This window comes from Protopterus annectens, chromosome 3.part1 (genome assembly GCF_019279795.1).
Source record: "Protopterus annectens isolate FY-2018-M chromosome 3.part1, PAN1.0, whole genome shotgun sequence".
NCBI lineage: Eukaryota > Metazoa > Chordata > Ceratodontiformes > Protopteridae > Protopterus > Protopterus annectens.
In genome coordinates, this window is record NC_056732.1 from 869269873 (window position 1) to 869285113 (window position 15241).

Consider the following 15241-nt stretch of genomic DNA (forward strand, 5'->3'; position numbering starts at 1 on the left):
TACCCAAATACACTTAACAGGCACACTTGTACATGCATAGCATATTGTTATCATGCACATCTGACCATGCAATGCAGATATAATGTGGCATTTTGCATTATTTTGCACCGGGAGGATGACATACATTACCACATTAAACATGCAGTGTTTATGTTGATCTCCATGAAGTGCTGTACTTGATGAATACATTGCTCCATATAGACAGGTTAGCTACTATTTACATCTGTGTGCACGTGTACTCCTATGTATGCAGTGCAGCATATTCTTGTTATTCCAACGATATGAAACAATATAAAACTTTTTGTAAGCGCTTTCGGGTATAGACCATACCCTTCATCAAACAAGTAACTACTAAGATTTTCCATTCATTTAAATAGTTAAAAAGGCGCCAAAACCTATACCATTTAAAAATATAACTTCTATCTACCATTAGATGGCAGTATATACATTACTTTCTATAAATTCTTGCTATCATTATTTACTGTCTGAATATTAAAGTAATCCATCACACATCTACATATCATAATACATCTATACATTAAAAATAAAATAATGATAAACATTTCATACTGTTGTCACCTAAATATCTCTAAAACATTCTCTTGCTCTTGTGTTAATATATAATTTTATATATTTATTAAAAAACATTAAAAATGTTTACATAACATATACAACTTATAAACATTCAACCTACTTTATAATATCAACAATTTATTATAACTTATAATTAAACTAATGTTTTAATGGCCTATCTCTGAGAAAAGGTTTGATGGTTATCCTGTCATTCAAGCCTTTCCCCTTATCTGATTGCATTCTAGTAATCCGTCTAATTTCTTCTTTTTACGTGTAATTTTTAACATTCCCTAACCTATGGTCTATACCCGAAAGCGCTTACGAAAAGTTTTATATTGTTTCATATCGTTGGAATAAAAGAATAATGTTTTAATTCAGCCGTGGTGGTCCTTGAAGGTGTGCTAAAAGGAGCTTTGCTGTTTTCGTTAAAGTACCTTTATCCAGAAGCTGCTTCTGTGTTTCTGATATTCTTGTTATGTCCAATACACTGTGGCCCTATATGTCACAGCTATGGATTTTGCAGTTAACATGCTGCTACTGACATAAGAGTTCCACTACATACATGTGTGGGATTGACAGCAACTCCTGAACAGCATTTTTCCCATAGTTTACACATAACACAGATGGGTAAATTGTGTGGGTCACAGTGTCATGTCTGTTCACCAACATGACAGGTCTTTGCCCTTGTGCTTTCTATGACACTGTTATGTCATGCTGTCACACTGGCATACTGGTTTTGTGTATGACATGTATTGGCTATGATTGTGCCTCGTTATATCATCATACTATGACTGCTATATATGGCCAGTTCTCTTTCACATGCTACATAGATCACCACTGTACAATTAATGTATACACATGGAATTGCTTCTTTATGTAGCAACATTCTAGAATATGTACTTTGTCCTTCTGTTATATTACAACATGCATAGATATGTTCACTTATGTGCCCATACATCATCACTTGGTGTATATATGCACTAATTTATATACATGTAAATGTCTCTGCACATATTCTGATTGATATGGAAACTCCCACATACCGTGGGACTGTGAATATTCATTTAATCCATGTTCTTGTGCCATACTGTTTTTCACAGATATTTAAGCACAGGTGTTTCTTGTGCCTTTTGTTTTATGCTCGTATGAGGTATATATTTGTATGTGATACTGATTCTTATTTTGTCTACCTATGCTTCTTGCTGTTAGATAATTCCACAATATTGTGTGTGTGTGTGTGTGTGTGTGTGTGTGTGTGTGTGTGTGTGTGTGTGTGTGTGTGTGTGTGTGTGTGTGTGTGTGTGTGTGTTTGTGAGTGTGTTTGTGTTTGATTTGTAGAAATCCATGCTTACTGGCATCAACAATGCAATCTGCCCATGTGACATACATTTGGCATTTACTTCAATATAGCTTGGATTAACTTCCACACTATCCTATGTTGTATACACAAGCATATGCAATGTCCCCTTAGATAGTGTGGTCCTGCTTTATTGTTTACCTACTTTGCTTTGCTGGCATGTCTTCCTTGATGTGGGCTTGTGTTGTTGCCTCCCTCCCCCCTTTGTAGGTGTGCAATATATCTTACACATATACATGGTATACATTAAACTTACTTTGCATTGTTATCCATTATCATATATCTGTATTGTTACGATGCCACCTTGTGCCAATATTTAGCCATTATATACATGCAAGACATATGCAGACAAGTTGCTAGCAATTGCTTGCATTACATTTCCTGTTAAACTTGTGTGTTATTTATTATCTGGAGGTCTTGGTTGTAGTTCATCTGTACTTTATTCCTTATACAGCATTATTCATACATTTCCTACCATTTGTTATTCCATGTAATTGGTGTGTATGTGTATTAACATTACTTTCTGATAGGTTCCTGTTTGGCCACTGAAGGTCACACATATGTCAATACCTCTGTGTTGCCTCTGATATATCATATGTCTGTGACATATGCATTCCATTTCATGTGTGTTTGGGTTGTGCACATCTGCTTGTGTAATGAGCAGCCACTTGTTGACTATGCTACAATACTGTTGTTTGGCAGTGCACTTGGTTGTTTACCTTTCATATGCACAGCCAGAGGTTCTATTTTGTCCACATCTCATCTCCAGCATTTCTTTGGCTGCATTTGGACATCCATGCAGTTGCTTGTCTCGTACTGCTGACAGAGTCCTTGGGGATTGGATACCATATCCAAAGTGTACTCTGATCCCTATTTATTCCCCTACGACATGCACATGCCATCAGTCATGCACATTCAGCTATGGCTGTCATGTAGTTTGCAACATTTCGGGACATAATAGTACACAGATACATATGTATTCCTACATTTTACGGTGGCTGGTATGCGTCCCTAAGCTGTTTGACCATTTTCCATTGCCCATGTTGTAAAGTGTACTGCCTGTTGTACCTTTCCTTTATGTTCATTTCCCACCTTTGTCTCTCATGTCTTGTGATGTTTGTTATATGTCTATACCCAATGGTTTACTCTTTTCTTCCTCTTTCCCTGTCTTTTCACACAACAAATGGGGGGCCTAATCCCACAAAAAAACAAAACAAAAAAAAAAAAAAACCCATCCTCCCCGACTGTCCCTCAGATTTTCCTACTCCAACCAACCTCCTATGTCTCCCTCTTCTTCACCTGTATCCCGCATCTGCGTTCTTATCTCATTCATTTTCTTGGGTGTGTGCATTACTTGTATCCCCATGTTTTGCACACATTGTTAGCTTCTGTTAGACCAGGCAAAGTGGCCGTGATTGCTCTTCACTTTTATTAATTGTTTTATTGGAAATTTTGTGGAATCTGTTAGATTCCATGTTTATCAGTGAATATATTTTATTCGTACACAGCTTACTGAGACTCCCTTAGTTGTTTGTTGCCCTATTGGATGGATTGGTGCAAATTTGTACTCCTTTAAATGTCCTGCAACTTGAATTGGGCTTGTATAATTTCCATAGCTTTGGTATTACACATCACGGTTTATGATACCCTTTTCTTGAATTACAAATTTGTAGACAGTCTGCTGATACTGTTCTGCGGTACTGTTTTGTGCCAGGATATACTAGATTCACTGAAGCATGTTTGCAGATTTCCGACTAATCTGTATCTTTTGTGCAGATATCTGTAAAATGCATCAGATTCCATGACGATTACTGCATCTAGGTGTTGTCTGAGAGAAAATTATTAAATTTATTTAAAAAATGAGACAAACAAGAACTTGTGATTTAGAGACTAATAATGCAAAAAAATACAGATTATAAACTATTTTGTAAAATTTTGCATGAAAAATTCAATGTAGTGTGGACTAAGAAATTAAATCAGGCATTTATTGTGCAAATGGCAAAAATAGTCAAGCTATATTAATTTTGATAAGAAAAACTGTAATGATATTTAGAAGAAATATAGGGACTGCAACTCTCATGTGATGTTCAAGAGGCTTTTCAATCAGTTGTAGGGCTTTAACAGCAGTATTAAATATTGTGGCTTTAGTTCTAAATTAAGATATATAATTGAGACTATATGTCAGCATACTTAGGTTTGATCTTTAGTGAATGGTCTAATTTTTAGGAGAATAAACGTTTGAAGGAGACAAGTATGTCAGTAAAGTACTGGCTTTACAATAATGTTCAGATTCCATTGTATTAAGCATATACTTAGTTGCGTCATCTAGTCCCAGGTGCTGGTCCTTCAGTTTTTTCTCTACTCTCTCAGCGCTTCAAGTAAGGAACAAAAAAAAAGATAACTTTGCAGAAAGACATTTGGTACTCATTTGGCTTACTACAAAGCCATGTCCCTTCAGATTTTCAAGCAACAAATGAAAAAAAAAAAAGACTTTAGCATTACAGAAAACTGATTGTTACTCAGCCTGCTTTGTATAAATCCACATCACCACCTCCTCAGCTTTTCAAGTGAAAAATGAAAACAAAAACAAAAAAAAAAGAACTTTGACTTTTATTGCAGAAAGTGACTGGTACTTTTGTGAGAAATATAAAGAATGCAGGACCACTCAATCAGGCCCCTAACACTTTGCTCCCACAGCAACTGACCCTTCCCCCAGCCTTGCTACACTACTGATGATTAACATATGCATATGATTTAATTGTCATTATAAATTAAAACAATTGGATAAAGTTCATCTTTCAGGGGTTAGAACTTAACATTTTTTCTGTATGTCTGCAGTTTAATAAAAGTGTGATTTGGTATTGTAGTATATTTTCCTCAAAATATGCGTTTTAGATATGGTATTAAAATACTGGGTATAACTTTTGGGGACAACCAAATAGTATTGCAGCAATGGGCTGCAGTATTATTAGAGACTCAACAAATACTATAGGAATTGAATTGTTTTAAGATGTATTTACATAAGAAAGTTTATTTACTACATATAATTATATTAGGAAAGCTAGGTGGTGCTGCGGTAGCGTTGTCACCTCACAGTAAGACGCTGTCCAGTTCACTTCACAGCTAGAGCGTCTTCTGCGTGGAGACATGTGTGAATGGGCGTACCTTTGTTGAAGGTTGTGCGTCAGGGCTGGTAACTCAGCACGTAAAAATCAACTACCAATCATTAGCGGACCGGAGTTCCGCTGTGGCGACCCCTAACTGCGAAAAGCCGAAAGACACAAACAGGAAAGCTAGGTTATATTGGGAGTGTTTTCCCATTCCCTGTGATTAATGAAAAATATCTGTTGCAATTTTTTTTTTGAGTTTATATATGGTTCTAGATTAAAAGATTAAACCAGTTTGAAAAAATAATGTATTTAGTAAAAAAAATTATGGGAGCTGTTAAGAATGGTTAATGAAATGGGTGTTAGTTTCTCTGTACAATCCATGTAAAACATCAATATTGTAGAGCTGTTACAGTGGGAGAATTATAAAGAAGTTTAGGAAATCATGCACAAAGCCTTACTTTGTATAGTTAGGATATATGCACACAAAATGTTTTCATGGAGGATAGATTTATCATGTACAATAAAGAATAGAAAACTGTGGTATGACTATAGTATGGATGCTTATGAATTCATTTGTTTTATAAAAAAACTGTTCTTGAGGAATGTAGTATCACACATTTACATCTCCTAACAAACAATATGATTTTGTATAGTTGCTATGACCGAAGTCATGTAAAAAATCTGAATGTTTACAATAATTTGGTAATGAGTGTATTATGTGGATTCATTGGATTTTACTCAGTATGAAGGAATGTTTTATAAAAAGATTCAGGATAATTATTATAAAAATTGAGAAAATGGTTATTGCAAAAGGTTTGGGGAAATTCTTTTCTTACAAACAATTTTAATATAGGAACATTTACATATTTAAATTGCATACATATATTTTTGAGGATATTCTCCCTCCTGGATCATTCCACAGCTTCCTACACAGTGCCCCATGCCCATCATCTGGTGTGTCATCCATCTGCTTAACTCCACTGACTGTCTCCAACAGGACAAGTGCCAATGCAGAACCTGAGGGTTTCTTTGGGGTGTAGCTATTCACATTCACTTGGTGGGTTATATTGTTGACCTACCTTTGTTGTTTCTCCCTCACTTTGGTCCCATGCGGTATATCCAAAGGGCATGCTTGAAATGGGGACATGTGACAAATCACCCCACATCCATAGAATCTCAGTCTTATCTCATCCTATTCCCCTTTGGACCAAACCTTCTAACGTGATGTTTTCCGCTTCCACCAGGAATCACCTCCGGAGAAGCCAGTGGAACCATACATCCACCCACCAGGGATGGTAACACCCATCCCTCCCTGCCATTCTGTCAGACACCTAAGCCACTAATCAAATCTAGATCTCCTGGGCTGCAGGCAGGGTTTTATTTCTCTGTGTAGTATAGACTTTGTATTTTTCTTGTATATATACACAAAAATTCCTTCTCTTTTCAATAATTGCCATGGGATCTTTTCCTCTACCTGATCTATAATAAAAAAGCAGAAGGTAACTTAGTTTAATGACTAATCCAAAGGATGGCATACTCTGGAGTGCAGCACCCCCTTACTGCAGTATTAGCAGTCTCATCACCTGGCGTGGGAAAAGAACCCACAGTTTTTTCATCTTACAGTACCAAAAGGAAGTGAGTTTCCTACTGAGCTAGGGTTGTGACATGTTTCATTAATATTTACTATTAGATATGACTTGCATAACCTTCATAATAGAGTTTATACATACATTTGATGGTGCAGTAATATCCCTCTAATTAGGTCACTTTTTGGTTCAAGTTACCCTGTTGAGTTGTAGAATTTATTGACTGCATTCTATTTGCAAGGGGACTTTTAAGTAATATGGTCACTTCTCATAATTTTCCTGAACTATGCACAGATGATGCAATTAATTTTAATGCTGCAATACGCTGGTCTTGCCTGTTGACTCAGGACCGTCTTATAGGCTGCACTGTGCTGCTTGGTCTTGCCATAAAGGAATTCCCTCCTGCTCCCTTAAAAAAAGAAATCAACATGGGTTTTACAATATTTAAGAGATCCTTATGTAGGCAGTTAGCTTTATAATGTAGCCACCCTAATAGAAATGTTATTGTTCCTACTTCTGTTAAATTTGTAAATATTCAAGAGCAACTCTATTCCTGGTCCTAAGACAATGTGCAAGTAAACTAATAACCAAGTCCTGAGCATCACATTATTTAGGCATTTGTTGGCTCAAATAAGATCTCACACACACAGTCAACAGTAAAAGAGTTCCAATTTAGGTGCTCACACCCTATATTGTATACCATAGTCTTACATTTTTAACTTGAGATAATCTTATTTTAATTAACAAGAAAGTTTATTGCAAGACAACAGTATCCAGTGCCAAAATCCAAGAATGATAAATTCTTTTGAGCAGACTGTGAAATCTAGTTACAGATAATAGATAATTTTTACTATTTGTGAATTAATGTACGTTAACGATATTATTGTCTTGATGAACCTGTGTTGTAACCTGATTTTTTTTAGAGACATGGGATTCACAAAGGTTACCACTGTCTATATTAAATATGTACTTAGTGTAGCCTTTCTGAGTGAATAGTCAGCACAAGCAATGTGGTAGGGATGTCCTTAAATACATAAGATGTGCACCTAGTGTACACTTAGTGGTAGTCTTTATGAATCCATTCTGAATGCCAAGGTTTTAACTTTTGACTTTATAAACTTTCAACAAAATGTAATCAGACTTTCTGTATGTGCATAATTGGATGAACCTAGATTAAGAAAAAAAAAAAATCACGTCTAAACTCACAGCAACTATGTGCAAAGAACAAGGCGGTTGTGATGAGATCAAGTAATGATTGTAGCTTATTATATTTCCAGTGCACCTGAAGTGAATTACCTCAGGAAAATTGAGAATGAGTTCTCCATGTCTTTGGGATTACAAGCTCCAAAGACAAAATGGAATACTTAGTCCTCTCCAGTCGAAAACGTTTAATACAAAGTATTGTGCATTTCTGTAATAAACAATGATAGCATGTAGATTTAAATTTGAGCTTTTTCACTAAAGTGATAGTTTGTTGGGCTATGCATAGCTGGTTCCACTTGAAAACATTGAAATTCTAAACCATCAAAATTCATATGGTGGAGACCATATCATCGAGTGTTTAGAACATCGATGTTGTCAAGGGGTAGAAAAAGGTAAGTAAAAAGGGAAAAAGCTAGTGTTTCTGCAGGGCAGCAAGGTGCCCTGCACACTGTGTCTGTGAATGTGCCATCTCTTGACAGCACTGCAGACAAGGTAGGGAAATCTCCCGTTTAGCGCTTCTGCATATAGCACTAAAACGGAGATTTCCCTTTACCCCACTGTAGTGTGATCTCGGAGTTGGTATATTAAAGTTGGGGGGTGTGGGGGGCACAGCCCCCCACATAGGGGGGTGAAGGGGGGTGAAGCCCCCCTACATAAAATAGTTTTTACAGTTTTTTTTTCTTTGTTTTACATTCCCTTTGAATCTCCAATGGTTTGAAACTTGGTCACGATGATCAGAATTTTGATGTTTCAAGCTTTTGATGATTCAGAGTGGAATTGCATAGCTACATATTTTTCTCTGTTTTGCACTTTGTATATCTTTAGTTTGGACTCCGTAATCAGTTTTCTAGTGCTGTCAGATACTGATGAGATGATGCTCTCTTACAGATAAGACGTTTTTGGCTAATCTAACTACCCATTTGGATTTCTTTCTTAAACATGCCAATACATTGAAAAAATACTTCTGATGACACAGCTAATAGCTATATACAAACTTAATCAGGTAATATTGAACCCAAAAACGATTTTTTTGGATTTTCTTTTCTATTTTTCTCCTTTGTGATTGCTGACTATCAGCCTGCTATTTCAGAACTGACACAGTCTTTCACCTTTTGAAAAAGGTGGTCAAGAGAGGATATTATCAAGGCAGAAGTCATGGCTTTTTGCTTGCCTTAATATCCACACTTCTTCCCAAGTTAGCCTAATATGTAGTCTGCAGTGCCATTGCTGACATCATATATGCACTTTTCAGCCCGGACCACTTATTATCTTTAGTCTGGCACCCTACTATATGCTGGAAAATAACATCCCTGCCCTTCATATCACATAGAAGTAGGAATCTTGAGCTATGCCAAGGTTCAGACCCACATTAGACCAAGCTGCCTTCCTTCTCCCCAGGGTGAGTAATCCATAATTGGCCGCTCAGCTTTTATAGACAGCTAAGCAAACGCATGACTATGAGATGTGGATATTGATAACAGTTACTTTTATAGTTCTTGTGACAGTAGTTTTGGCAATTGGCATGCACTGGCTCATGCTGCTAGCATTAGCATCATAGTATGCTACAGTGATAAAGGATTGACATATTTATGAAATATTTCCAGTACGTTAATTTTCAAAAAAAAAATGTTACTCGGTGATTATAATAAAAAGCTGCTATGAAATAATACTTAATGCCATAAGTAATCCATTGAACATCTGAAAAAGTTCAGTTTTATTCTTCCTTCTTAAGGTTATCTTGTCCATTATATCTCATGATCAGATGTTCTGTTTCTCTGTTATGCTCTTTTGTAAGCAAGACATTAACCAACTATCTTTACTCAACAGCAGATGTTCAGTGTTTAAATTATAGAACTAACTATAGTGGGACTGATTTACAATAGCTAACTGTTGAGAAAGCATTTTATTTCTTGTTAATGATTGCCTATGTTATTGCTATTTTGTATTTCTGACTAGTACCACTAATAAATAATTAATAGGTCAATTCAGAAAGGTTACTGTGAGGAGTATAACTTGTGGTAGCCATTTGCAATTTAGAGACAGCCCTCTCATGGTGATTTCACACAAAGATATGCAGCTCCATGGTGAGCTGTCTCTATGTCCATGTTAAATGCTAGTAAGGCATTCCAGGGGAGTAACATACTCTAATTAGCCATGAACTCCATTCCAGTGTTGTCTGCAGTAAGGCAATGCACAGCTGAATCACTTTTCTCATAGATTAACATGGCCACTAATGGCTGCACGTGTTTATGAATACAAACTAAAAACTCAGATTCACCAATCACAGTAGAGGTAAGTGCTTGTGAGGTTAGAGGACAGGTAATGATTGGGGTTTTATGAGTGGGACTGAATGTGTGAGTATACATGACAGTATGTATTTTCCTAGGAGACCCAGTTTTGGTGGGGGGGAGGGTTAGTTAGAGGACACAGATAGCTTTGTGTGTGTGTGTGTGTGTGTGTGTGTGTGTGTGTGTGTGTGTGTGTGTGTGTGTGTGTGTGTGTGTGTGTGTGTGAGAGATTGAATGGGGGGATGCCTGTGCCAACATGATAGATAGGCAGGTATTGTCAACTACAGCAAGAAAGACCAAGGATGAATCATAGGCATGCAAAATGCAAGTTATCTGATAATGAGAGATATGCATCATGTAAACAGCACATTTTTACTTCTCACCCTAGAACTACTGTTTGGGGTTCGTTCTGAATCCCTTGGTGTGTAAAGTTTCATAAAAAAATAATAATTATGTGGTTCCATGTTCTCAATGATTAGCACATAGAAAATGGTAGGCTTCAGATTAATATTTATTTATGCATGTTCTGACATTTTCTTTTTTTGGTGTTTTTGTTTGACTTCTGAATATTGAAGCTTTTGCTTTGTGTGTGTGTGTGTCACTTAGCATCTATCTACATACTCTCTGTTTGCCTTTTCCAAATGCAAGATTATCTTTCAGACTGTCAAAAGTTTTAGATTACAAACTGTCTGTATATTGAGTTTATTTGGTTACATTTTAGTGGCATTAATGGTTTTGATTTAAGCTCTTTAACTTGAAACTAGTAAATAATTTGCTGTGATACAAGAATAGCTCAAATACATGAATAAATGAATCAATGAATGAATCGGTAAATCAATAAATAAATAAAATATCTACCATTATTATGTGCCTCCAGGATTCTGTAAGATGTAAACTCTTGGTGTTCAATAATTAAAATTAAGCAGTCAAAGTAAAGCAGTAATATTAATAGTGGTTTTGGTGTTTGGGTGTCATTCATAGTTTTTACACATGGGCTCACTGGATATTTACGTAGGTTGCACCTAAGCACAGGCAATAACTGTGTTTGAATGAGAATGAGAAAATCTTAGGAAAATGAGAGAATAATGAGCTGTATGTGACAATTTTGTGAAAATGTGGAACTGTATTATAATCTGCACATAGGTAAAAAGTAATTTCACACCCTGTCTATCCACTATACAATCTGCAAGTATGATTGTCTTCATTATGATCTTAACTGTCTCCTATTTTGAGATGCTTACCTCAATGTAAAGAGCCAAAACCAGGTGTGTTCAGTGGCATTCACCATCCAAAAATTTAGATATAGACAAAAGTTGTCTGTGGATAAAGAAATCTTGAACAAGTGTAAAGTAAACAGAGACATAGTACAAGCTTTCGTTTATATGGCCTTCAGATAGGGACGGGGGATTTGTGGCCCTCTGACAACTGTGGATACCAGGGTATGTATAATCCTTGCTATACTTGCTATATAAAAATTGGGGAAAGGTTGAGTTTTTCACAGACTTCTGACATGAGGATGCTTTAACATTTTCTCAACATACTCTTACTATATGTGGACCAGTATATCTATTTCTCAGTGTTAACTCAGGATTGAGCCAGTACCTCATTTCTTATATGGGATGCATACTTTCCTCAGGTGCTGGGTGCAATAGCTTGCACCCATGTTGCAATTAGGGGATCATCAGAACGATGCAGGGAATGATATTTGAAAAGGAATGACTACCATTCCATCAACAGGCCCATAGCATGTGATGCAAAGGGGTACATTACCAAAGTGTTGAGCCAGCATCATGGAAGTGCCCATGATTCCCATATTTGGCACAAAAGCTCAATGTAGCTCTTGTTCTCACATGGTAGGATTAATCAGGTCACCTAACTGGTAATTGTAGCTTATTGCTGTTGCTTCTAGCCATATTCATTTTTTTAGCAATAGAGTGGCATAGGTAGTACTGACTAATTACACCACCCCCTGTTTTGTTACTTGACCCCTCCTTTTTTTTCCAGGTGGCACAGGCTACCAAGCTGAACCTTGGCTAATGACTCCAGTGCGTACCACTGAATCTCTAGCACAAGAAATTTGGAAAAAAATCTGTTTGCCCATACCTTACTTGGATAGAAGGAAGTTTCTCTGTTCACCTGTGAGAGAGGGGAGCTTTGAGAAGCCTATCTGTCCCTGGAGGAGTGGTTTCAGCCCAGACGTTAATAGTTTATTGGCCATTTTGGGCTAATTTCTATCTCTTTCATTTCCCTGCTATAAATACCGCATTTGCCCAGTTTTGCACACTGGGCAGTGCCAGTTAGCTAGGGTAAAACTATTCCCAGCTCCACAAAGTCTCCTCTTCAATTTTTCCCTTGGGACTAGACAAACTTTCAACTTAAGCACTCAAGCCATTCATTTCTCAGACCGGCACTTGCTAAAAACACATAGCAAGCACTTATAAACCCTAGCACTCGACTCGCCTGTACTGCACAGAAAGACAAGACTCTCTATTCGACCATACCAGCCATCCAGTAAAACAGTTCACTGTACCTATCCAGGCATGTCCAAAGGGCAGTTTCAGGTATACTCTCCAGTTCAACTGGTGAATCTGGGCATTTTGATGCAATGTTACAACTGCCTCATGTACACAGAAATTCCATTTCCTCCTACCACCAAACACTAATACATGTGAGAGATGCAATTATATAGCCAAACTGGAGGCTAAGCTCTCCCAACTGAAGACTGGATCAGACAGTCAAGAGGAGAAAGGAAATACTTGCATCACGCCACCAGTCTCACATAGACCCATTAAACCAGCACCAGCAAAAAACGCACATAAATACATGAAAACATACTTGGAGGCTCTAAATAAAAATTTGCAAAAGCAACAGAGACCTCAAAAGCAAACATCCAAGCAGCCTTCACCCCCCCCCAACACTAACCATGAAACACATACGTCACAAAACCAGTGTGCCATGCAGTCACAGCCCTTAAGGCAAAATAACATACCCAACATACTAGTAATAGGTGACTCTGTAGTCAGGCACACTGACGACCCACTCACTAGGCTGAATAAGGAGAAGGTTACTGTCAGCTGCCTGTCAGGTGCCAGGATCCGCCGCATAACACAAACACTCAGGTCACTCCAGAACAAGTACAAATATGACTGTCATTGTCCATGTTGGTGTGAATGACCTGAGCCATACCTCCCTGGACTTCATGAAAAGAGACATGGAAGAGCTCTCTGATCATGTAGCCCAGGCCGGTATGACCCTGACCTTGAGTAGCATCCTGCCCTCACCAAGAATGATACCACGATATAAAGAAAAAAATCTCAATTTCAACAATTGGCTAAGTTTCTGGTGTCATTCAAAGGGGATCCAGTGTCTGTCCACCTGGGATGACATGCTCGACAAGCCATGCTGCTTTGCTAGGGACAGATTGCACCTGTCACCCTTAGGCTTTCGAATACTGGCCAAGGCTCTTGCCACCCCCATAATGCCTTTTTCAGGCAAGGCTCAAAAGACAAACCCACCACCGTAAATAGCACAAGTAACAAAAAACTGAGGGCAATGCTACTCAATGCCAGAAGTCTAAACCTCAAAATGCACGCACTCGAGGCACTCCTCTGTTTGGAGAAAATCGATATATGTGCAGTAACAGAAACCTGGTTTAAGGCTCCAGAGAGCACCCCAGCACTACCAGGCTACAACTCATATCACATATTTTGGCCACAGAACCTAAGCCTAAATACAAAAGGTGGGGCCGTATCCATATTCATCAAGGATACCCACACCTCCAGGTTAGTGGCACAGCACAATGCTTCAGAGAACATCCGCGTGCAACTAACAACGGGCAAAACTGCAATTCAAATTGTAGCTTGCTACAGATCACCCACCATGTCCCAGGACCCACATGCCACATTTCTGGAAACACTGGGACACATAAAGGTCCTATCAAACACCCTAATATTGGGTGATTTCAATTACCCAAACAGTAACTGGGAGAACTCCTCAAGTACTAACTCCCTTGCCCAACATTTCCTAGAATTTATAAACTCAAATGCCCTGGTTCAACTGATCAACACTCCCACCAGAAGTGACAACATATTGGACCTGGTCATCACCAACATGGGTGACTGGTGTACCACACCGGAGGTCAACCCCTTGCTGGTAAGATCTGACCATAAACAAATCACTTTGGATATCCACATACCGCCCCCACCCCCGGACAAGGAAACAACCATGAAAAACTTTTCAAAAACAAACTTCACGTTACTTAAGACTGAGGTGGAAAGTTTCAAAGCCCCCATGCAGAAAGATAATGCTGTCCAAGCTGCAAAATCCTTTACTAATGCATTCTACGGGAACCTACAAGAATGCATGGATTGTGTCATCCCAAGCAAAATCAAGACTCACTCCTCCAAGAAAAGGAAACCAGTCTGGTGGACTCCTGCCATAAACAAACTATACAATACAAGGAGGAAACTAGTACAGAAAAGAGCAAAATCCCAAGAGGGGAAGACATCCCTGATCAGTATCAGCAAGAAACTATGATCCCTCATAAAATCATCCAAGGTGTGCTTTGAAAGAAAAATTACCAAGGACTCCAAAGATGACCACAAGGCATTCTTTAGCTATGTCAAGAATCTAAGTGGCAATGCTCAGATCTGCTCAGAGTTATTGCAGAATGGCACAAAGTACACTGAACTGACCGATATCGCCAACATCCTGGCAGACAGGTTCAGCTCAAACTTCACTCCCCTCTCACCCCCAAAAGGGTCCATAACCATACCAGAAGTATGTAGAGTCCCTGAAATCACAGACACTCAGGTTAAAACAGCCTTCTCCAAAGCCAAAAACTAAGCATCAAAGGGACCAGACAGTGTTCCAGGCTGAGTCCTACATGAGCTCAAAGACGAACAAACCCCTCACCTAAACACACTGTTCAAACTCAGCCTCTCCACAGGCTACGTACCCATAGAGTGGTGCACAGCAACAGTTATTCTACTCCACAAAGGTGGAGCCACAACAGACCCCGGGAACTATCTCCCTATAAACCTGACTAGCTTGGCCTGCAAGGCTATGGAGCACATCATCATGGAACTCATTAACAGAGACATTGGGAACCTCCAAACACTGGAC